The sequence below is a fragment of the Vicugna pacos genome, chromosome 19 (genome assembly GCF_048564905.1).
Source record: "Vicugna pacos chromosome 19, VicPac4, whole genome shotgun sequence".
In the NCBI taxonomy this organism is placed as follows: Eukaryota; Metazoa; Chordata; class Mammalia; order Artiodactyla; family Camelidae; genus Vicugna; species Vicugna pacos.
This window is the reverse complement of record NC_133005.1, coordinates 44,184,598-44,208,609: the sequence shown is the minus strand read 5'-3', so window position 1 is coordinate 44,208,609 and position 24,012 is coordinate 44,184,598. Positions and strand designations below refer to the sequence as shown.

Below are 24,012 nucleotides of genomic sequence, written 5' to 3'. Positions count from 1 at the left end.
TTCCACGCCATCGTCTCAGTCAGTCCTCGAAGCCCCGCGGGTACATGCTGCTCCTGGCACCTCCAGTCCGTGGACAAAGGACCTGGACTTCAGAGTTGTCTGAGCCCCTGAGCTCCTCTAGGGCATGTGGTCCCTCTGTCGTGGCACCCACTCAGCAGACACCCTCTTCTCCAACAAAACAGGGATCAAGCAGTGAGCTCCAAAAGTCACACAAGGTAGAAAATCATTAGCCTGACGTGCACCTCAGCCATGCTGACCTAAGGTGTGTAGACGTATGTTCTATCACACATCTGCCAGCCTTTCAGGGCAAGTCCCCCTTTGCCCTCGGACTTGGGGTCTGCAGCCACCCACCCATGGTGCCATTTCCAGCTTTCACAACCTGCTGTGAGGATGCAAAGCAAATCGGAAGCAGCAGTGGGTGCAGACAGCAGTCAGAACTAGGACTTTCTTCCTCCGATCCCCTCATGCTGTCTCACAGAAACAACATTGGGAGGAAAATATTTTATTTAGTACCTTGTCTTTTCTGAGTCTTTCCAAAAATTCAACTGTTTTTACAGAAACAACAGCCTTCTTCATGTTTGGGCTCAGATGTCACCGTTTTCTGTATTATTTAATTACGTGGTGTAAGTACACTCGCCAGGACGGCTGGCACAGACTCGGGGACGCACGAGACCTGACTGGGTGAGTGCACGACTCACAGCTGGGAGGAGCAGGTGGGTGCTGGGGAGCCACGAGGCGAGCCTCCCGCCTGGAAAGCGCCAGGGTGAACAGAGACTCTGATCCGCCCAGAAACCGGCAAGTGGAGGCAGACGAAGGGGAGACCGCCGTCTCCCCAGTCGGTACTCCCGGCCAGGCTGCTGGTGCCTTAGACGCAGTACGAACCTGCTGGCAGCACTGAGCACAAGGTGCGCGCACGATGGCTATCCGGTGAGCAAACGCGGACGGGAATCAGTTCCTGCGGGCCGACCGTGGATGGATGAGTCAGGCTGCAGACGGGGGTGAGAAGGCAGTGAATGGGGGCTCGGGACCCAGGTCCGCTCAGAGTTTCAGCAGCAGGTCAGGAGCTGAGCTCTTCCCTCCTGGTCCTCTGGCAGCTGGACTGTCCACCCACAGTCCGTTCAGTGAATTCAACAGCTGGGAAAAGAGGAAGATTCCATCGGTTCAAACAGCCTTATGAATGTTTCTTCTGACACTGAGCTCAGAGCAGCTCCAAGAGAGGCCGTGGACAATGACGAGGCGTGTTTATTAGGTGCTGCGATCTCCCTGGGCTCCACCTGCGACTCCCACGAGGGCAGGTGCGCATCGGCTCCGAGATGAGGAGCTGCAGGAGCACTCTGGCCAGGGGCAGGAGGGCCGAGCTTCTCAGCGGGGAAAACATGCTAAACTCTCAAAACATCTGCTATAAAGAAATGAAGGAGCAGATGCTCAGAGACAAGCTCTCCCCAGGACGATGGGGCCGAGGCTGGGAGTCCCCTCCTCGCTCGGCCAGCAGGGCAGCTGGGCTAGGCAAGAAAGCGGGCTGCTGGACCCAGCCCTCTCCCCTCAACCCTTTATGCCTGCTCTCCTTTTCCATGAGTTCAGTTTGACCAAAGGGCCAGAGGTTCCCCCAAACCTTCCCCAAAGAAAAAATAATTAATAACATTACAGCAACAGCTAACATCCCTGGACCTCTCCCTGGTGCTAGGCGTTGCTCTAAGTACTTGGAATGAATTCATTCATTTATTCATTCAGGTTTAATGGTGTGCCTCTCCCCACCGCCAAAAATATATTCACATCCCAGAACCTATGGGTGTTACCTCGTTTGGAAAAGGTCTTTGCAGACATAGTTATGTTAAGGATCTCAGGATGAGCTCACTCTGGATTACCCAGATGGGGCTCACGTTCAGTGACAAGTTCCATAAAAGATGGAAGAGGAGACATAGACAGAGGAGAGGTGACATGAAAACAAAGGCAGAGACCTGAGTGGTGCCGCAGCCAAGGATCCCGGAGCCACCAGGAGCTGGAAGAGGCAGGAAGGATCCTCCACGAGAGCCTGCGGAGGGAGCCTGGCCCTGCAGACACCTTGATTTTGGACCTCTGGTCTCCAGAATCGTGAAGTACTAAGTTTTTTCTGTTTTAAGTCATTGTGTTTGTGGTTACTTCGGCCACAAGAAACCATTATGATTTTATTTGGCTATTTTCATGGACGTGGATAAGAAATAGCATCTTACAAACCTGTTATGAATATTAAGTTTTAATATTCGAATTTGAGGGAGACATAATCAGTCCACGGCAGTATCTTAAAAGAATGAGAATCTTAAATTGTGTTTCCAGTGAAGCAGATGCCATGCGCAAGTGCTTTACGGAGAATAGTTAAGAGCTGTGACGTGGCTCATCTCTGGAGGTGGGTGCGGAGCGGAGGGGAGCATCTGTGCGGTTTGGCCTTTAACCTCCCGACACCGGGTACCCACGGCCATCTCTACACCACACAGACTGGGGAGCAGAGGCAGGAGTGCAGAGGGTGATCCTGATCTGCATTCAGGGCACCTCCACTGCTTCCTACAGGTGCGACTCTCGACAAGCACTTTGGCATCCTCAGCCTCTGGGTCCTCACCTGCGTGACGGAGCCAATGACAGGGCTGACATCCCAGGTGTGCACGAGGAGTGGCGCCTCGGAGCAGCGCCTGGCCTGAGTGTTTGGCTGTGGTCCCTGTCATGAGCTATGCTCATCCTGTCTCTGGCAAGCCCCTCACAACACACACACAAAATGTGTGATGAAGGCTCCCTACATCTTGAATTCTGCCCACTGAGAGTGGTTTCACAGGAAACTGTGTTCCAGCCCCAACATATGAGGTCAGGATAGGTGTGCATCACCTTAGGGTGGCCAAATAATTAAATTTCATCGTTTGCATCCTCACTAATTTCTGGTTTTACACATCATAATTAAACAACTAATTATGGCATCCATACAAGTGCGACAAATGAGCTTAAGAAATTGACAATGTTACGCCGTTGGAAGGTCGGCTCAGGACCCCTTGTGCTCTGCCTTTGAACCCAGTGCCCTCCCCACGACGGATGTCCCTGAAGACCCTTTTTACTGGGGCCCCTCTCCCCTGGGCCCGCTCATTCGATCCATTTCTCATCTTACTCACAGAAATGATGGGGCTTTTGGCATCAACTTTCTTCTCACCTGTGCGGGGAGCACTGCTAAAAATGCCGGGTGCAGAAGGCTTTAATCTACGATGTGCTGGTGACAGTAGAAAGGGAGGATGGCTTCAAAGAAGCCAGCCGAGGAGGAGGGCTTTTCAAAGTTCAGAGAAAGAGCCGACATCAGAAGAGTGATTTCGCCATATCGGGCGCATCCGCCATTTACAGTAAATGCGGTTCCACTTGACCTTTTAGGTTCCTCTCAGACTTCCATTTTTAGAAAATGCAGGTTCAGGCCCAACCATTACCTCTACTTGGTAACCTTTGCTGGAGGTGGGCTGCGAGTGTCAAAGGTGAGATTCCATCTTTCTGCTTGATTTCCCGGTGGAAGGAGGTGAGCTGGTGGAAGGTTTCTAGTCTGTCTCCTTTCTGCTCAAGCAAGAAATTGGTTAAAAGTCTCCACTCCAGCTGGAAAACTTCGTGCTGGAGCCAACGGAAGGGGACCCTGTCAGAAGCTTCATCCGTCAAGGCTCACACCAACCCATCACTTCCCATCTCCCCGTCTCAGGAACCTTCCCACTGGCATTCTTGTGCTGTTGAGATCCCCTCTGCACACAGCAGGCAAAGTGAACATTCCGAAATCCAGCCTCAACATCTCACTCCTCTGCCTACAACGCTGCGTGACTTCTCGTTACTCTAACGAGGAAACCAACACCCACGGTGGCCCCTCATGCTTCTTCAGGACCAAAGAGGCAGCAGAAATCCAGGGATCATGCCCAGCTCTGGGCTTTGGGACCAGCAGGTTGAAAAGCCAGACACCTACTGACCACCAAACCTCTGCTTTCTCTTTGCTTATTACTTTTTGAGCTGTATTTTCTTTTCATAATCATTGCATCAAGCTCAGTCAATACTTACACTTTTCAGGCTATTTATCTCAAAACAGACAGAAGAGGCATTAGGTCTGCATCACAGATTCTGGGGCCTCTGGTCCAAGTCACTGTCTTGTCCCCGTTTTTCCTCTGTAAAATCACTCCCAAGTGATTTACTGAATGAAATGATCTCATGTGTGCCCTTTGCTCTTAGTTTCGGTGCAAGAGCTTATGCTCACGGCAACCTGTGGTTCTAATGCAAATCTTCAAGGACACACAGCCCCTCTGCCTTCTGGCAGACGTCCACGTTCACGCAGCTGAAGGCCCACTAATGGCTGCAGGGACGAGTGACAGGTCCACTGGTTGCAAAGACCGATCCTTCTGCAAAACAAAGTCCCTGGTTCTTCTAAGAACAGTAATAAATGGAAGCGTGTTCACCGCTCATTAGGATGTCAGATGCAGAACAGGCTGTATCAGCCAATTAAAATATTTATCTCACTTCAGAGGACAAAGGAGAAACAAGATGTGGTCATTTGTCAGGAAGAGGAAACGGCAGTGGAACTCCTAAATGCAGAAAGAAGGGCGGCAGGAGCCAAGGTGCAGCGCGCACGAGGCGTGGTGCTGGATGTTTCGCACAAAGCATCTCAGTTGCTCTGGTACAGATGGGGACAGGGAGGTCCGGGAAGGGCTGCAACTGTCCCTGGGCTCACAAGTGCGGGCCTCCGTCCACTGGCCCGGCTCAGGCTGCCTGCAGGCCCCTCTCTGTGCCTCCCACACAATCTGGCTGTTTTCAGACATGGTCAGCTTTGATCAAGCCAGAACACACAACACCCCAAATAAATAATTAGTCATGGGGCTGTAAGTTAAATTTTGTTGATGACTTTTCCCTGCTTTATGCATTTTTCATTATGTAGCCCTTAGACAAAGTGTGTCTCTGTTGTTGAGGAATTAAATGTGATGATGAATTTATGGTTCTTGGCAGGAGAGCCCATCTGTGCCCATGCTCTTCGTGGGGTCAAGCAAAGTAGGCCAACTCCACGTGCCTCCCGCTCATGAGACTCTTGCTCAGAGTCCAGGAACTCAGACGCAGTCAGCACGGTCAGACAGGAGCCCCCCCGAGTGCTGTGAGTGTACCCATTTTACAGCTGAGGAAAGTGTGGCTTAGAGATGCTAAGCAACTTGCTCAGGGTCCCTCATCCAGTTTTCAAGGGGCAGAGACAGAAATCAAACCCAGGTCCCATGCAAAGGGGCCGTGTGACCCACAACCTGTAACCTACAACCTATAACCCAGAGAAGGGGGGTCCTTGTGGCCGAGTCCCTGTCTGGGGTCACAGGAGGAATCTTGCCCCCACACAGGCGCACAGAGCAGTCAAAGGAAAAGTAGGGCCTTTCCATGTTCTAGTGGAGCTGCTCAGAGAGGAAGCAGGCACGCTCCACCCTAGACCCCCTCCCTCTCGGTTCCTCCGACCCCTGCAGCTGTCCTCCAACCCTCCCTCACGTATCCTTTCCCGCTCAGCCTCCAACCCCAGACAGTCCCCAGATCCCCTCAGACTAGTGCCTGCCTCCCTCATCTGCTCCTCCCTCTCTTCTTCTCTCATTTTCTGATGAGCAATGATCTTCCTCAACCCCGCTTTCAATCCCGCTTCCTCAACTTATTCAGCCTCTCTGTCTCCTTCCAGGCCTCCCCACCACCGTCCTGACTCCACACCCAGGCCGGGGACACCCTGGAGCCCAGGGAGGGGCCCCATCCCTTCCACAGGCAGACTGCAGCAAGAGGGCCGAGCAGAAAGGGGGTGACACGCATAGCAGGTGGTGTCCCTTCCCTCCTGACCCATCCTGAGGACAGAGCAGGAAATGTCACGCTAACGGGAGAGGTCTGAAGGAGCGCAGTGACCGGCGTGCAGAGCTCACTCCACCCCCGAGGTCACATGCAGAGGTGAGAACAATAAAGAATAAAACAGAGGGGGGCAGAAAGGCGGGGAAGCCGGGACTTCCCTGGCAAACAGCACTCGCGCTGCAATTAGCCTGGGTCAGGAAAGGAGATGTCCAAACAACACGACCGTGTTTCATCGCTGACCCGGGTCTGGGGAGACCCCGACGGTGAGACGGCGCCCACGCTTCCATCAGAGTTACTGTGGTCAGAGGGACCTATCACCCGGCATGAAGCAGCAGGATGTCACTGGATGGGAAATGAGCTGCTACTTCATAAACAACTATTAGCAGCTTCTTTTTTTTTTTTCCAAATTGACTTATTTCAGCAAATTGTTTCTCCTTTCACGTTAAAAACCTATAGGCTGATGCTAATTTAATTATCACAAGTTTTTATTAGAATTATTGACAGAATTCATAATTAGAACTCTGCACAGGGCATGGAACTGGGAGCCACCCTTGTCACCAGAACGAGCCCTTCGTTGACACTCACAGGTGACGGTGACGGAGGGGCAGGGTACCGCACAAGATGCTGTCTGCCAGTTCCAGCCGCGAGGAGATGCATCACCTCCACTGTGGCGTCTGACCTCTAGGGACCCAGAGCTCAGCGCTGCTGCAAAGGCCCCGAGATTGGCCCTTGGAGAACTGTGTTGGTGACTGTCCACCCCTCCTGGATGGAGGAGCAGGAGGTCCCGCCAGCAGCACGGACAGGACTGGACCCCAGGGGACTCCAGGCCCCAGCCAGCTGGCAGATACCAAGGCCCAGTCACTGGATACAGAGTCTAACTAAATATCAAAATCTGGGCCAGGGGCAGGGACCCAGGCTGGGGACCATGGAAGCAGAGGCGGCAGAGATGAAGTCAAAGGGAGAACACATGAGACAGACGGGAGTGAGAAGTTTCCAGGGCCGGGGTGCTCAGAACACTGGGCGCCTGGAATCCTGCAGTTAAGGCTAAGGAAGGAAGGAGTCACCGCTCTGTGTCCTGGGGCTGTGGCCCTGGCCCCTAGACCTTTAGCCTTGGTCTATTTCACTGGATCCCCAATTAGATCAAATAGCACTTAAGTGCAATTCGCTGGTCAGTGACACATTCTGGGTGAAATGCCCGCACTGTGTCCAGCACACGCAGGTCTGCACAGCTTCCTCATCCCCTCCCATCACCTGAACGAGCCGCCACTGAGGGTGAAATACGACCCCTCCGCGCCGTGGTTCCGGTGGCTGGTTTTTTCTGGTCCTGCCATGTCACCTTGACTCTGCTGGCACCTGTGATTTAGAAACATGTGCTCAGCTCGGCACAAACGAATTTTCAAGGCATGTACAGTCTTTTGTGATGTGAGAGCCAGATGGGGTTTTTATTGTCTTGTGCCACCGCTGAGCGTAATTAGACGGAGGTAAGAAACAACAGGCAGGCAGGGAGGCAGGGCCCGGACAGGGCTCCCTGAAGGTGTCTCTGCTGGAGGGCACGCCACCGGACTGCAGGCGGCCGGGGTGATGCCTCAGACAATGAGGGACATGAGGGACGGTGGCACAGCCACACGCCAGCTCCCCGACCTGCTCCTCACTGAAGCTGAGGTGGAGCGCCCCACAGCTGTGCCCTCCCTGGTGACCACCCAAAGACAGCAACTCCCGACCCCCTTCTTCTGCAGGTCGGACACTTGGAGAATTCCTCCTGCTGCGGCCGTCCTTGGAGAGCTGGGCTAGGAGCACCCACACCCACCGCTACCCCTTGTTCTCCAGAAGCTCCTGCCCCCAGGCCCCACACAGTGCACTGAAAGCGCCTGTCTCCCGTGCCTTGATTTCCTTTTTTTCCCATTAACTTAAAATACAGGAAAACACACAGAATAACAGCACTGGCACCCAGTATCACGCCCCGTAACCAACAAACATTAACCATGTGTTGTTTTGGCTTTCTCATCCTGGCCCCAGGGGCAGCCGCTGCGGTGACAGTGGTGTGTGTCTTAGACCCACACTGCAGCAACAGCACAGAACTGGGCATGAGTAAGGTACACATTTGTGTCTGAATTATACAGTACAGACAGTTACCTGTGTACTCTACGTGCATGTAAATATAATAGAGTTCATGCACATATATTCGTAAAAGTTAATAAATGCCACATGGCATTGTTTTATTCTTTTTGGAATTGGCATAAGTGGACACTATGTATAATTTTATAGAACTCGCTTTTTTCTCTCGACCCTGTATTTTGGAGACTTGTCCAGGCTGAAGCACACTGCAGGGGTCCTGGCCAAGCTTCAGGCGGAGGGGCCTGGTCTCCCAGACTGACAAGCTGCCCTGTGGCTTCAGATGCCAGCCTCAGGTTCAAGGTTCCTGGGGCCTCCCTCACTTCTGACGACCTAGCTACAACTCCAGGGGTCCCCAAGATATCACCAGGTTTCATAATTCACTAGAACATCTCACAGAACTCAGGAAAGCACTGTATTTATAATTACCATTTTATTATAGCAAAAGGATACCAGTTAGAACCAGTCAGAAAGAGACAGAGGCAAAGCCTGGAAGGGTCCACAGAGGAAGCTCATGGGTACCTTCTCCCCACAGGGTCCTGGACAGCGTCACATCCTCCCAGCTTTGATGGGCGACAGTAACCACAGAGCAGAGCTGACCAGGCAGCTCATCCCAGCCTCTGGTGTCCAGGATCCTAACTGGGGCCCTGTCATGCACGACCTGCATAGCTGGTCTTTAATTTTAGCCCCCCCTAGAATTTGGGGTGGACACCTTTAGTCTCCACTGTCCCAGAGGTAGGAGCTGATATGACAAAGGCCCCACCTACAGTCACACTGTAGGAGTCTCCAGTGGTCAAAGGCCCAGCAAACAAGGACACTCCTGTCAGCAGGATGTTTCAGGGGCCTGGAGGTTACCTCCCTGAAGCCGAGGTCCCAGCCAGACCTCTCTTTGGGTAACATTAATCTTCGTCACACACATACAAGTCTACACCCTTTACCACGACTTCTGGTGGCATTCCGTCACCCAGGCCTCCTCTCAGAGCTGGAACTTCACATGCACATCACCTCGTAGAACCCTCCCCAGGCCTCAGCCTGATGGCTACTTCCTCAGGACCCCAGGACCCAGGTTTCTCAAAGTGGGAACCTCCCATCAAAGTTAAACAGGAATGTATGTTCCAGGTTCAGATCCTGGTCCCACTCCAGTCCCCTGGGAGATGATGACCAAAAATCCTTATTTTTAGTAAACCCCACAAGCCACCCTGATGTTACTGAGCAATGAGAGCTCTACCACACACGCAAAGATTTGTTGACTTAAATCAGGATTCTGGACGGTCCCTGGCCATGCACAGTGCAAGGTGTGCAACAATGACCAGTTCTTCTGCCCCCACCGGTCATTTCCCATCCCTGATCCTGGTCCCAGGTTTTGGCAGCAACATGAATAGAAACACACGTGTCCTAATATAAGGGACCCCCCATTTTTCTATCAATGTACTCTGACCAACCTGGATGCAAAAACTCCTGGGGTCAGATGTAAAAGCCCAGTATCTATTAACAGTATTTCAGCCGCTAGATTAGGCATACATGCATACTTGCATCAAACAGAGATTAATTTGGAAACGTTCACTCGTCTCATTCGATAAGACAGTTTACTGAGACTCGGCACATCTCTGACGTCTGTGTCTGCCACCTCCGGGGCCGCCATCGGGATCACCCGACACCCTCCCAGAGGACAGCACGTTGGCTTTCATGTCAGTGCTGGCAGTTAAGCGCTTTCTGACTCCACGTGCAAGTGTGTTTCTGGAAGCTGCTTCCCAAGCCGAACCCCCATTTATACAAGATGAGGATGGAGTGTTTCCTTTATTTTTTTTTTTTGTACATCAATTATCTCCAGAACAACTAATCCTTGCTTTTCTGTTTAAAATGGTTCTCAAAAGGCTTGTGAATACACAGTGCTTAGAAATGTGGAGCCCCACCCTAGGGAATAATTACCAGATCTGTCCAAATGTTCCTGATGGCTGTAAAAAAAAAAAAAATTCCCAAGGCAGTCCTGACGTGTTCCCGCTACAAGCATCCCGAGCTGGAGCTGATGAGGTTCTTTCAGCCTAAGGGGTCTTCCACAGCCAAAACTTCGTCATTCAAAATAAAGAGAGACCCATATGAAATGAAAGGCATTTAAAAACTCAAACACAAAGTGACTCCCACTTTCTGAGGAATGATTTTTAGAAAAATTGTTCTTCTGTTCAGGCCTATGTGATGAGTATCATCTCGGAGCTGAAATCTGGCCATCAGGATGCACGGTGGGGAAATGCCCCAAAGTTTTTAATCTGAATTTTCAACTCTACTCTTGAGGAAAGAAACAAAAAGAAGATCACTCCACTAACTCGCATTTGGCCCTGCAAAGCCTTGGAAACTAATTATACCTTTTTAATAACCCCCAAATACTATATAAACATAGCAAGAGAGCCCCGTCTTTGAAACCCCTCCCAGGGACTCAGGGGTCACTGTGGAGACCGGGAGAAAGCAGGAGAGGGAAGAGGAGCCGCCCTCTCTTGGAAAGGCAAACGAATGCAGTCTGGAGGCAGGTCCCAGGTAGACACACACACTTTCCTTTTACTGGCACCGTCTGCGGCCACATCACAGGCCAGGATCAGTATCAGAGCAGTAAACACCACTCTTCACAGATCCCCGCACATCTCTCATTAAGAAACACGCTCCAAAAACACAATTACGAAAGAAGAATCATGGGGAAGAGCTGGATTCCTCCGCTACAGCACTCCTGTCTAAGGACCGCACTTACAAAGCAGGTTCTGGCAATTCACTCAATCAGTCTGACGCACAGCAGGCCAGGGGCCGCCCGACAGGGCGTCCCCCACCACCTGAAAACAGAGGCCAGCGCTGGGCTGCAGGTCCGGCAAGGAGAAGGGCTCTCCCGGGCGCGCCCGCCGTAACTGACCAGGGGCCGCTGGATGCTCAGCAGGGACCTGGCATCTCTGTTTCCCTCGCTGCGCAGAGATGCCTCTGATCCAGGTTTGATTTCACCATCCGCTGCGGGGCCCCACGACGGCGAGTGTCTGTTCTGTGGGTGTGGACTGACCTCTCCAAAGCCTCCGGGGGGTCTGGAGAAGGGAGATGGCAGCAGGACCGGACCCTGGCATTCTTCTCTGAGGCACTAATTCTTAGGTGTTTCACATAATTTTGAGATATGACACACTTCTATGCACCGAACAAAAGTCATCAAGCAGGTGGGAGTCCGTGCACCGCACCAGGTTAAGCCCCCACCCACCTCAGAGCTCTGGGCACAAGGGGGTGAGAAAGAAACGCCGTGTCCTGAAGCCACAGCCCTGCCCACGTGGACGTGAAAGCCCGCACTGAGCAACTGCCTTGTCCGTGAGATACGCAAGCAGAAAAGGAATATAGAACCTGCCTCCCAAGGGTCTAAAAGTGCCATTTCTGAACTGAGAGGACAGAGAGTATTCCGGAAGCACACGCATTTCAAGGAACAAAGTCCAAAACCCAAAATCCAAAGCAAACACTTAATCAATGAATACCTCTCATTAAAAAGCGATCGGTGCTAAGACACACCCCAGGTCGTGTGCGAGAGCACTCCCCCCTCCCGCTCACCGCTCTCGTTACTCTGCATCACGCAGTCTAGCTTCTGCTGGCGTTCCCCGGGGAAGCATCCCAACCCAAGGAAGAAGGTAAGACCACGAGAGAGAGGTCATCCCAAATGAACCCTGTGGCTGAAACCGTCTCCAAGATTCCTGCCCTCTCCCCAAACAGCCGACCAAACAACCACCATCACCTTTATTTGCATTTTAATGGTTACCCTAATTCCAAACGTGAAATTATAGACTTTTCCCAGCTGCTTTTTAAATGCTACATTATAATTTTGAGGAAGCATCATACGTAATTACGTTTAATAGACGGAGAATTGATGGAAACACTTGGCTGGAACAAAAAGCCCGACCTAATTCTGTAAGCATGTTACTGTACAGTAACCCCCAATGAGTTTGTTCTTAAATCTCCTAATTAATTTTTAATTAAAAAGCTCAAAGATGCTATTGCACTTGCTGTTGTAAACGGCCGTCTCAGGCAAGCAGAAGAAACAAGTGAGCGGTACAGTACAGACAAGCATCTCCCATTAGAATCCGCGTTAACGAGAATTGCTGTGCTCAGGGTTTCTGGGATGGAAACAGGCGTGGAAGCCTCCACGTAAGGGAGCCGTCAGAGGGCGGCTGGTTCTCCTTTAACTTGCAGAGGTATGTGTACGTGCAGTGTGACGCGTTTGTGTGTGACAAGCTGTCCAGACCTGTATTTAAACAGATCCTTCTTCCACCCTTTCCAACATCCAGCTAAACATAGCTCGTGCATCATGTGGCAAATTATATTTAATATTTTCGCGAGCCAGAGAAGCCTTTTGCTTCTTCCAATGACTTTTTCTCCTATGCAAGTGCCATCCTGATGTTAAATTAACACACCCCCTTCCTCATGCCCCCTGCACAGGCAGACACTTCCAACCTCTCCATTTTAACATGTCCATCTATCCAGCAAGAGCTTGGTAGTAACGCAGTGATTGAAATGCTGTGTTTCTCTGGGGAGGCGGGCGATATCACAAATGGAAAACTATTAATAGCACCAAAAACAGCACGTGTCTCTCTTCAATGCAATCTCTTAAGAACAGGAGGGAAAGTGTTTCAGAAAAGACCAGATCATTCTCCCCACCTGGAACTCAGCCATGATCAGGACACCATCAGAGGGGCGCCCTTCGCCGGCCTGGCTGCTCGGGGAATGACCAACTTGAAGGATTGTAATTTGGAAGTCATGGTGCCATGTTTACCAGCCGTACTATTTAGTTCAAATGAAGTTTCCATGGCCAATACTGTCTTTTGTTGTTCTCAATAAGGCAAGATTCACAAAATGAGTTTGTATCATTCTGCATGGGTGTGTTTCTCCTTTTCCAGTTCCCCAAAGAAAGGCCCCAATGCTAGCCACAAATGTTGGACCAGGGCTCTCCAGAAGAACTAACCACTGGTTAGTCCACCCGCGTGCAGCGCTCCCCTGCAGTTAAGTGCTTCTCAGCCTCGGCACTACGACACGGGGGTGGACCATTCCCCATGGGGGGCTGTCCCGGGCATTGAACAGGGTTTGGCAGCGTCCCTGGACTCCGCCCACCAGAGGCCAGAAGCATGCCCCGCAGGTGTGGCAACCAAAAATGTCACCTGACATCGCCAAGTGTCCCTGAGAAGGGGGAAAACTCACCCCCAGCTGAAAGTCATTACTGTAGGTTTAACAAAGGTGGATTCTCAGCAGAACCAGCCAGAGAGAAGAGACTGAATATTGATGTGGCAGAGGATTATTGACAGAAGGATTCACCAGAAGGATCTCAGATTTGCTCAGGCAATTAAGAAGATGGCCTTATGTTTGTTTGTTTACCTGGGGAAAGTCTGTGTGTGTGTGTGTGTGTGTACACAAACAGCAAGTGATCCTTAAAACTAAAACCTGGAGAGTCAGTTTCAGAAGCACCTTCATCTGTCTGGCTTTTTAAGAGAGCTGCTGAAAGCAGGACGGGAGCAGTAGGGCCACATTAGCATTTGCCAACAGTGAGATTTGTGAATCCGAGTTTGCTGAGCCTCCAGCAGTGGGGGGCAGGCCAGGAACCAGACAGACAAGGGCTTTAAACCCACAACGGCCTCAGGCCTGAGCTGCCGGCACAGGGAGGCTGAGGGGCCTGAGGGGCCGGAGGCAACTCTCCCTGAGCGGGCCTGAGCTTCCTTCTCTTAGACGTGCTCCACCTGCCACATGGACTGCTCTGAAAACTCATGCCACATTTCTGTAAATTGAATGACAACATGTAACATATTATTTTTATTTGAAGAGACTCGTGGGGAATTCTTTTGAGAAGAGGAGAAAATATTTCTGGTAAGCGAAACACCTCTCTTATTTGCTGTGCTTTCTAGATTTGGACAATGGAGGTTTCCCCACTAAGTACCATGGTCTACAGAGTGTGATGGAAACAGAGGAACAAAGAATGTGGCTCACCACCTGTCACACAAAGGTTTGACCCCCGGCCCTCGCTCGCCAACAGAGGCGAGCCCTGAGGGAGACTCCGGATGGCAGACCAGAGGAGACACTCAGTGCTTTGGATAAACAGTCTCTAGACAGTTGAAATGTAAATCTCAGGAAGAACTTCAATGACCCCGGATTCTGCATATTACCACACACAGAGAAGCACTAAAATCATTAACTTAATCTGTGCTTTGTGACCAGCAGAAATCTTTTACCAAGACTATGCTTGACTGCAGGATCCCCGCTGACTGGCTCCTCCCCTACCTCTTCAGAGCAGTTTGCTCAGAGCTGCTAAGTGATGGTCTCCAGGGCTACAGTCCTCATAAGACCCTGGATAAAACTTGCATTCACAGTTCTCACGTGTGTTTTTCTTTCAGGCGACACTGGAAAACGGGAACTGACTGCGCCATGAGGGACGGGGGCTCCGGGCGCTGGACAGAGTCAGAGTCTTCCCCGTCTCAGTTTCCCAGCAATAAAACCTGTTCTCTCTGCTCCCAGGGTGCGTGCAGATCACACGCGCAAAGGGGCTGGCACAACTGCAGCCGCCATTGCGAACGCTGGTTATGGTTATTTTCCGTAAGGAGATGCTTCTTCACGGCGGCAGCAGTTAAATGCGTAACAGCACAAATGACTTCAGAGCTCTGCAGAATTAACTTCTTGGAAATTCCTCCCAGGCTCCCAGGCACCTGAGCCTCAGGAAAACTTACCTTCCTGGGCTTCAAGGTCACCCCCAGTCCTTAGCTTCCCCAGTTGATGATTTCTCTCTCCAAAGGTCCCTATTTTTAGCTGTTTCCACAGGGTCACCCAGAGGCAAATATTACACAGAAACTGCTGCATTCGGACTGTGATGACCCGCACCTGCAGGCCAGGGAGTTAACCTCTGTGCAAAGAGGGGTCTGGCTAAGCCAGTTTAAGATAGGAGCAATTTAGGTGAAGCAATGCTGAAACCACTCCTGTCCTTTGTACAAGCATTACCCTCAAGTCTTCCAGAGCCCCTGACAATTAATATGTTAACCACAAGCCATTCTTATCTACTCAGAAAACCCCTGAAATTGTAGGCTTGATGAAAGCAGCTCTATCGGAAGAAATAAAACCACCTCCCTCTCCTTCCCAACACCCTCTCCCTCCAATGGGCTCCCTTCCCAGACAGACAAGCCCAATCTCAGTCAAAATTCCCAAGCAATGACTGTATTTCATCTTTTTCTGTGAAAAATAGAATCACCAGGGAACAGGTAAACCATCATCTCGATTTCTACCGCTTCCAAAGCCCAGCTGGCGTTTGCCTTGGGATCCACTCCCCTAATCGCCCCCTTCTGTCCTTTTCCTTCGCTGGACCAGGTTCTCACATCTGCATTTCAGCACCCAGCTCCCGCTCCATTTCTCCCCTGTCCTGGCTTTCTCCACCCCTCAGTAACGCCTCCCAGGTATCTGAGCCCAAAGTGCCAGGTCACTGCAGTCCTGGGTTCCTGGGATACGACCCATAGCTTTGAAATTTGGAATAAGCATGTCAGCAGTTCTTAAGGTGCGACCTTCTCAAGGTTCCCACTAAGCAGGACTGAGCTGGGTGAGTTTTCACTAAGATGAGCCTAAATCTCCGACGTCTGAACTCTGAAACCCCTTACATGCTCCACTGCGCCCAGCTGGCATCTTGGATCTTGAAGGTGCGTTGTTACTGTTTGTTTTCAAGTTAATGCTGCTCCAGCCTTCTCCCAACAGAGACGAACCTACTCTGCATGTCATCACCAGCCAGCCCTCAAGGGACATGTTGGAAGCTGTCTCTAAAAGAAATCAGTGCTTCTTCTTGCCAGGACTGTCATTAAATCCAGCATCCCAGATTCTGGTGCAGAAACCATTCTAAGAAACCACTGAGTTTACTAGATCACAAAGATTGCAAGCTGTCTGCAAGATTCATTTACTCTCTACCCTCTGGACTCTCCAAGGGAGAAGCTGGACCAGGTTGGACTAAGAATTTCTAAGCCATAAGCTCTGTCTAGGGCAAGGGCTCACTTGTGAAGAGGACCCCACTGTATTCAAGTGGATTATTCCTGAAGACATAGAGGAAGTGCAAAATTTGGGTAAAGTCAAGTTGTAATTTCCCGTGGGCTTGAATTACCCCTGGAGATAAAATGCACATTCATTTTTAGTGTCCAGCAACAACAGAATGGGTCCTAAAATGGGAGTGTTTTTATTCTCCTCTGTCAAGACTTCGATTCAACATTTCAGTCCAATGACCTATGAAAAGTTAAGGCTGGCATTTCTGACTGTGCTCGGCAACCTGCATCTTATATGTGTTTAATTATTGGCTCCTCACAACAGCCCTAGGATGTAGGCAGTGTCTTCGCCCCATCCACAGATGGGAAACTGAGACAGGTAGAGCCAACATTTCCAGGTGCTATGGTCTGAAATTCCTATGTTGAAATTCTGACCCCTAAGGCGATGCATGCAGAGGTGAGAACTTTGGGAGTGATTAGTTCAAGCCTCCACGAATGGGATTAGCGCCCTTATAAAAGAGACCCCACAGAGCTCCCAAACTCCTTCCTACACGTGAGAACACAGCAAAAAGACAGTCATCTATGAACCAGGAGGGGGGTTCTCACCAGACACCAAATCTGCAGGCACCTCGATCTTCAACTCTGCAGACTTCAGAAGGGTTAGAAAGACCGTTTGTGGTTTCTAACCCAGTCTGCTCTGGAAGGACAAAGGCATCAAGGCCCCAGCCGGGAGAGGCAGAAGCAGGCAGGCAGCAGCCAGTCTGGGAGGAGCCCCTCTGCTCCTTTGTTACGGAAATGACAGGCCAGCCAAGAAACAAGCACCACTGGGAGGGTTGGAGTACTCAGATTTATTACGCTGGCGGGCTCAGAGGGGCTTCTGCTCCGAAGCTCTGAGCACCTCCAAGATGTGCATATGAGGTTTTATAGGGTTAATTACAAGTATGGGACTATTAGCCAATAAGGCTCAAACAACAAAAAGCAAGGAATCAGTACACTGGAGCTTATCAATTTGGTACAGATCACGTTACTGACACTTGTTGAGCTTGGATTTACGAGTTAGCTTGTTAGCCCAGTAAACTGACACTAAACTTTAGATTTACAAGTTAGCCCGGCAGAACTTATATCAGTAAACCGACACTTATCACACTTAGATTTGTGACTTAGCTCGTTAGCCCAATAGACTGACACTAAACTTCAGATTTATGAGTTAGCCCAGCAGAACTCAGATCAGTAATCTGACACTTGTTACATTTAGATTTGTGAGTTATCTTGTTAGCCCAGCTGGGCTTTTCCTTCACACCTTAACCGCACGCTTCCCGTACCAGGACAGCCAGCCCTCCCCACTGCTCTCCTAAAACACTCCCCTAAGAACTGCTCAGTTTGTCTCGCTGACAAGATGCACAGCCTGGGTATCTACATGCCTGTGACATCCCCTCACACACTGAGACCACCTGGAGGAATGAGAAGCCAAATGGCACGTCCGTGTTAAGGGGGCCCCGGAAGGATGGGTAGGAAGCCAGCCCTGCCATGGCCAGGTCCCCAGGCATCACCAGCACCATGCGTATCTCCCACGGCGCTCCCTGCTGCCACAGTCTCCTCTCAGGAGGACCCAGAGGCGGTGCCCTTGGCTGGCGGATCTCTGAAGTTTCTCATCCACAGTCATGAGACTTCAGGGAAATCAGAAGGAGCCCCTTCTCGGGAAAAGGTGAAAGCCCCACCAGCGAGGCTACTGTGAAAGCACAGATGCTCGGAGCTGATGCACCAAGGAGAGGTAAGTCAGACGCCTTCCCTCGGCGCAGCCTCCGATGACCTCTGGGAGTTTTCACCGCCCTGGGGGAAGTAACTGATTTGTGAGCTCTCTGATTGGAAGCAGACCATTTTTGCCTGATGGAGGCGGTCCTCCATGCGGGAGAAAGAAAATGTTTTCTTGTGGAGTCTGCAGAGCAGGCCCAGAATAAATAAGAGACAGCCCAGTAATGAAGTAATGACAGCTTCTGTCTTCGTCTCAAAGGGCATCATTATGCAGGAATAACTCGTGGCTTGGTGCTGTCAGTCCTAGTTCCATGGTGCTGGACTGTCAAGCTCCATGAGACAAGACTCCATCGGAGCCCTCTATGCCTCACCTGATTTACGCGGGTTCCTGGAGTTCTGAGAGATGACCGATTGTCACTTATCCAACAAGGGCCTTAACTAGCTTGCCTTCTGTTCAGCTCGTCAGAAAGGCAGCTCTTGCCTCCAAGTCCAAGGCTTGTAGGGATGCAATACACTTTGACCCTAAAACGTTGACTCAAGTTACATCCAGATTCAATCACACACGTCCGAGCACTGCAGTCTCTTTTCTGGAAAGGCAAAGCCCGTCTCTGCCTGAAATCCAGGGATAAGATACTACGTTCTGCACTGCTGGAAAGGAATGAGTTACATGAGGAACCGGGGATGAACGTGCATTTTCATTAGCCTCTACTGGGTGCCAGGGAGCTGCCAGTGAGAAGGGAACATCTCAGAGCTGCACTCCAGAAATACATCTTTGTTCTGCACCCATTCTCAGGATGGGAGCTCTCCACCCTAAGAGGCTGAGTGCTTAGGGCTTAAAAGAGGTGCCTTTTGTTTCTCCCAGATGTTTCGGAGTGGGTGGCCCTTACAACGAATGTGGGGGCCACTCCCCTGACCCGGCCAGCTGCTGCCAGTCCCTGCACAGGAGCAAGAATGACTTGTTTGTCTCCCCAGAGCCTGGGGCGCAGCTCCAGCCCTCAGACACCCAGCATCTGCTCTGTGCCAGGCACTGGGTACTGCCTGCCAACAGCCAGTCTCAGGAACTCTCAATCAAACCAGCCTGGGCAGGAAGGAAATACACTTACATATCCAGAAAGCTCCGAGACTCCAGGCCCGTCCATGTGTTCTAAGGATGCCCTTGCGTCCAGCCTCCCTCCTGGATGACACCAGCTGATAACTCAAGGGGAGGACCTGGGCTACCCAGTCAGGTGCATCCCAAAGTTGGCTGGTTGGTCCTGATCAAGTGAGTAGCCAGGCCCCATCAGCTCGGGGATGGGGATGAGTCTTCTGGACACACTGATGAGTAAACAGGACAGCCTGGGACCTGCTCCCACGGCAGAGCTCCCAGAGGGCACAAGCGGACACACCAGTGAGGCACTGTCAGATGGTGACACTATGACCTGGTAACACGACGCAGAGAGATTAGGAAAAGGCGCCTTTCTGTAAGATGCTCACGCAGGGCGGTGGCAGGAGGTGACAGGTGAGCCAAGACCGGGGAACCTGCTGGTATTCAGCAGAACAAGAGGGTCCTGAGGACCTGGGACCCAGCGGGCCCAGAGCCAGCCCGGTACGGTCGGTGGGAAGGAGGCAGCGCGCTGGGGGAGCGGAAGCGCAGCAGGAGGGTCTCTGTGCCAGCACGCGGTGTCGGGCAGCTTCTGACGTCAGGTAACACAGGCAGCTTTTCTGCCCGAGGTCATTTCCAAGCACGAGGCAACATTAGTGCTCTTGGGGGTCACAGTATCACTCAGTAACTTGCCCCTCAAGTCTTCATGAAGGGTGTCTTCACCAGGTGAGGAGGGCCCGCACCAGGGAAGACTCAGGGGAAGGAGGGAGGCCCGCCCTGCTCCACACCCCGCACCCCCCTCCCCAGGGCGTGCGCACAGAGCTGAGAGGAGACGCCAGCTCCGACGGCCAGGTCAGGCGAGTGGACACACAGGGAGGGAGGAGCTGGTGGTCGCTCTCACACCAGCCCCACAGGGCCTGAGACAGAGTGGCAGGCATGGGTGAGAGAGGTCCTGAAGAATCCGCGATCAGTCGGAGAAGGTCCTACACGGCCCAGGACTGGCTCAGGCCAGGTGGTGTTGCCCGGCTGCGGGTGCCCATCAAGAGAGCTGGACAGCAGTCTGACCGGAAGGGTCCTGAGTGGACCACGGACGTGGAACAGACACTTGAGTGAGGTGAGGTTGTGCACCTGGGATTTTGAAAAGCCAAACAAGAACGACCACGTCGGCAACCAGGTGTGCCCTTCTACCTGTACCCGCAACGACCCTGCTGGGGACCTGATACATGTTATTTCACTTGATCCTTCAGAACCATATGAGGTGAGAGCTGTCAGTATCTGTTTTCCAGATGAGGTGATGAGTCCCACGGGAGGTAACATCATGCTGTAGGAGGGCAACCCCAGAGGCAGGGCTTGTCAGCCTTGGCACTGTGGACACTGTGGCCCGCGTGGAGCTCTGTGGGTGGCCAAGCTGCGCGCCGTAGGATGTCAGCAGCATCACTGACCTCCACCCACTGGTGTCACCACTCACGACAATCATGTCTGCAGACGCTACCAGCTGTCCCGTGGGGGAGGGGGAGAAACCCTGCTGCTTGAGAACCGCTGTTTAAATCCACGTGCTGCATGCATCCATCCCTGTGGGGCGAGTGGGAGAGCCAAGATTCTATTTAAAGGTCTCAGAAGTCGCGGGAGAAATCAATTTGGCAGATCCCATGCGTTCGGGCCTGTGGGTCTCGGGTGTCTACAGCCCACCTGTGCAAAGATGTATGGAGGCTGGTGGAGGTTCAGGGCTGGACTGATGTGACAGCGTCTAAAACAAGATGCCAAGGAGCAGGCAGTGGTGAAGAGAGGGCCACAAGTACGAGCTGTGAGCAGCGAGCAGAGCAAGGAGAGAGGCACGTGCCTGGAAGGAGTGATGGCCGGGGACCAGGAGGGGAAAGAGGGGACCAGGAAAAACTAAGATGTCCCAGCACAGAAGAAGCGCAGCATAGGGCAGGGTCCCAAGGGACAGGAGAAGGACTGGCACAAATGACAAACTCAGCGTGACCAAAAAGCCAGGACTATAAAGGCAAGTTTGAGAGCAAGAGACTGGCCTCCACGAGTTACTTAATAGACACATGTGCTTATAAATATCTGTGCCCTCTCTGTGACCGGGGAGTCGTGGATTAAGCTCTCAGTATACACAGTGTCAAGTGCCTGAGTTTATCAGTGGCAGCTCAAGGCCAAGGGCAAGCAGAAGCCCCACAATGTGAGGGCGGAGCTGGAACACAGAGCAGGCTGGCAGGATTCCACTGCACCCCCAGGGTCACCTTCGTCCATCACTGACCCTCCCTCCCGTGCTCCACCTAAAAACCTGGGGAGGTCCCCGCCTGAGCCAGGAGCTCTCCTCCCAAAGCACCTGCTTTCTTTCCTGTTGGGAGCCCCAGTGCTTGGAGGAAGGGGATGTGGCCCCTGATCTGCCCCAAGTTCAGCCAGTACTTGGTTCCGGAGGAAGAATGATGGAGCCCAGAGCCCATGGTCTAAATCACTCTCCCTGAAATGTTCTCTTTTGTGTAAAAGCTAAAGCGGGTGTTGCTTTGCCGGGTGAATTTTCCTGGAAACAGTTACTGTTTTCCTTATTCCTCTCTCCTCATGGAATCTCTGGAAACACTTTACCTTTCTTCTCAAAACCCTGTTTATTCCTTCCCACCGAGTGTTACAGAAACAGTTTCCTCCAGCTGTAAGTACTGTGCTCACAAGCCATTGCTTGGACTGGGAAGATCTGAACCTGCGAATTTCACTTTGCAAAGCATACGGATGTGATAGTTAAAATGTTCCTGTCTCAAACGGAAATGTTTTAGCTTAAACAGGAGAATAAGGCTGGCAGAATTTCCACGTGAATGGGATCACTGCCTGGTTCTCTGGTGGAGAAGTAGTCGCTGATGGTACGAGTGGTCCCCGTGGCAGGATGGCGCATGATTAGGGAACGTTACGGGTCACTGATGTCAGAGGAAACCTTTCTGTTGGAAAGCGAGGTGTGGCCTGGACCCTCCTCAGGAATTCTGGAACCCTACAGCTCTGTCTGCTGTGTATGCGCCACTAAATCAGGGCAAATACAACCAAATGAATATGTTGCAATCATACTTCTATTATTTTTCTGTATCTCCAATTTATTCAGGGAGCACAAGAGCTATTTAACAATTACTTAGCAGCCTTCTTTACAAAAGGCGAAGATGAATACCGATAACACTGGAAAAGACTGAGAGCAGAATATTGAGTTATCTGTGGCTGGGAGCTAGCCCGTGAATAATGCATCTCCCCGCCTAGGTGTCGGCCCCTCCTGGGCCTGCCAGGCCAGGCTGCTGGGTGGAGTACAGGGAGGGGCTGGGGGACATGCTGACATCTTGGCTCCGTGTTGCGAACAGGGCAGAGCTCTGCGTGGAACTTGCCCTGCAGATGTAGCTGCACGTCAACCTTCGTGCTTTTCTGCAGAGCATGTTTCATTCTGCATGGTATGGACAGTAATCAGTAATGAAGACATTAAATGCAAGAGGAGAGAGAACTGTCTGCCAACCTTCTCTGTTAAATTCAGGTACTTTGGCACATCTCTAATTAAGATCGGAAGGCTTGAGTTCCAATCGACAAAGCACTCCATCCCCATGATACGCAGTCAAGAGCGCTTGAGGGCAGAGCTAACACAGTGAGCGAGGTAATGGCTTGGATAATTCCAATAAAGATTTCCAGCCCTATTAGATCCTGGAGGTTAACCAGTGCTACCCAGAGAAGTAGCCCAATGCCGGGTAGTGGCTGGGGGTCTCCCAGACCTGCAGAGAGACAGGACAGTCCTGAGATCATGACTAAGCGAAGTGCCTGGAGCCCGGGGGTGCTGCCTTAGATCCCTGGGAATCAGGACTCCTCTGTGAAAGGGATGGTGTCTCCCTCTGGGCCCAAGACCTTCAGCATAAAATATCCCCAAGTGGGTTTACTCTAGGAAACAGCACAGACTCATCATGTTGGTGGAAGAAATGGGTGGCCAGGCAACTCCCCAGGGGAACTACATTGTTGTATTTTCCACTCATTTAGAAATCTGGAGGAAACATTTTGACATTTGCTGATTATCCCACTTTTTCCCTGAGGAACCAAACTCGAATGCATTAATTTCAGATTCGTATCTAAGAAACACACGTCTCATTTGTGAGTGGAGGAGTTGGGGGGGCAGTGGAGAGGGAGAGAACTTGCAGTGTTTTGGCTACTGTAGCTTCAGGGATGCACTTCTTTTTGGCTGACTAGGTGAGAGAGGAGTGCAGGGAATGCGGGGCTCGGAGAGGGGAGGGAGGAGGGCCCTGCAGGAGGTCAGGTGGGAGGAGGTCGGTTCCCCTAGGGATGTCTGTGACGTGCAGGGAGGCTCTCCGTCCACCAGGGGTCACTCTCCAAGCTCGGCTCATTTTCCATCCCTAGGTGTCCTGCCTCCATGACTGGCTTACCTGCCTACCTGCAAGAGGCAGACACCTGCCTAGATAAGGATTTAACTCTTGGTGAGACCAAATACAGGATTTTCTCTGTCTCCTTGCTCTGTTAGTCCTTCTTCAGAAAGCCAGTCACCAACTAACCACCAAAAAACTGCCCAGGTTTTCATAAATTATCCATTCTTATGGTTTTCAGTGATGGCCAAGATGGAAGTCATTTGCTTGCACTAAGTCTCTCTCTGCATGTATATATGGGAGCTGGCAGCTGTACCTTTGCACCCTTGGACAATCCAGCAGAACCCAATAAAAATCCCCATTTTAGCTGTAAAAGGCAGTTAGGCCAAGTGGCCTTAAAAACCTCTGTTAAGGCATATTTCTGAATTGCATGCAGCTTTGCTATCCACATTATTTTCCCTGGAGGAAGAGCTATTAGTCAATTTTTTTAATGGGCACTTCTTAAAATTTATTTCACAAAAGTCTTGTTACATATCTACATCTCGGAAAGCAAAGGACTGCTCTTGAAAAAGGTTGTAAGAAAAAAAAATATTACCAGGTCTAGAAGTCATCTTTTATTGCTTAAAACAATTCAACAAAATAGTTTCTGATGGTTACAAATAATTAAATCCATACAGAAACATTTAGACTAAAAGGTAAGAGTCTGCCCTCAACAACCCTCCCCCCTGAGCTCTGCCCCACTCTCCCAGCGAAGCCAGAATAGTTTGGTCTGCAAGTTGTCAAGGGCAAAGTTGGAAGAGCTGTACTTTTGTCACAAGAAAAGAAGTGGCCTTACCAAGATATTTTAAATTTTAATAAAGTAACCAAGAAAGCAAGTCATAAGACAAGAGAAAAAAATCTT

At 51.2% G+C, this 24,012-nt stretch overlaps 1 long non-coding RNA gene across 8 annotated transcripts in view; it reads right to left on the bottom strand.

The window, feature by feature from the left end:
• Window positions 1–24,012, bottom strand: part of LOC140687484 (uncharacterized) — a 388,836-nt gene that overhangs the window by 301,341 nt on the left and 63,483 nt on the right. The window lies entirely within an intron of this gene.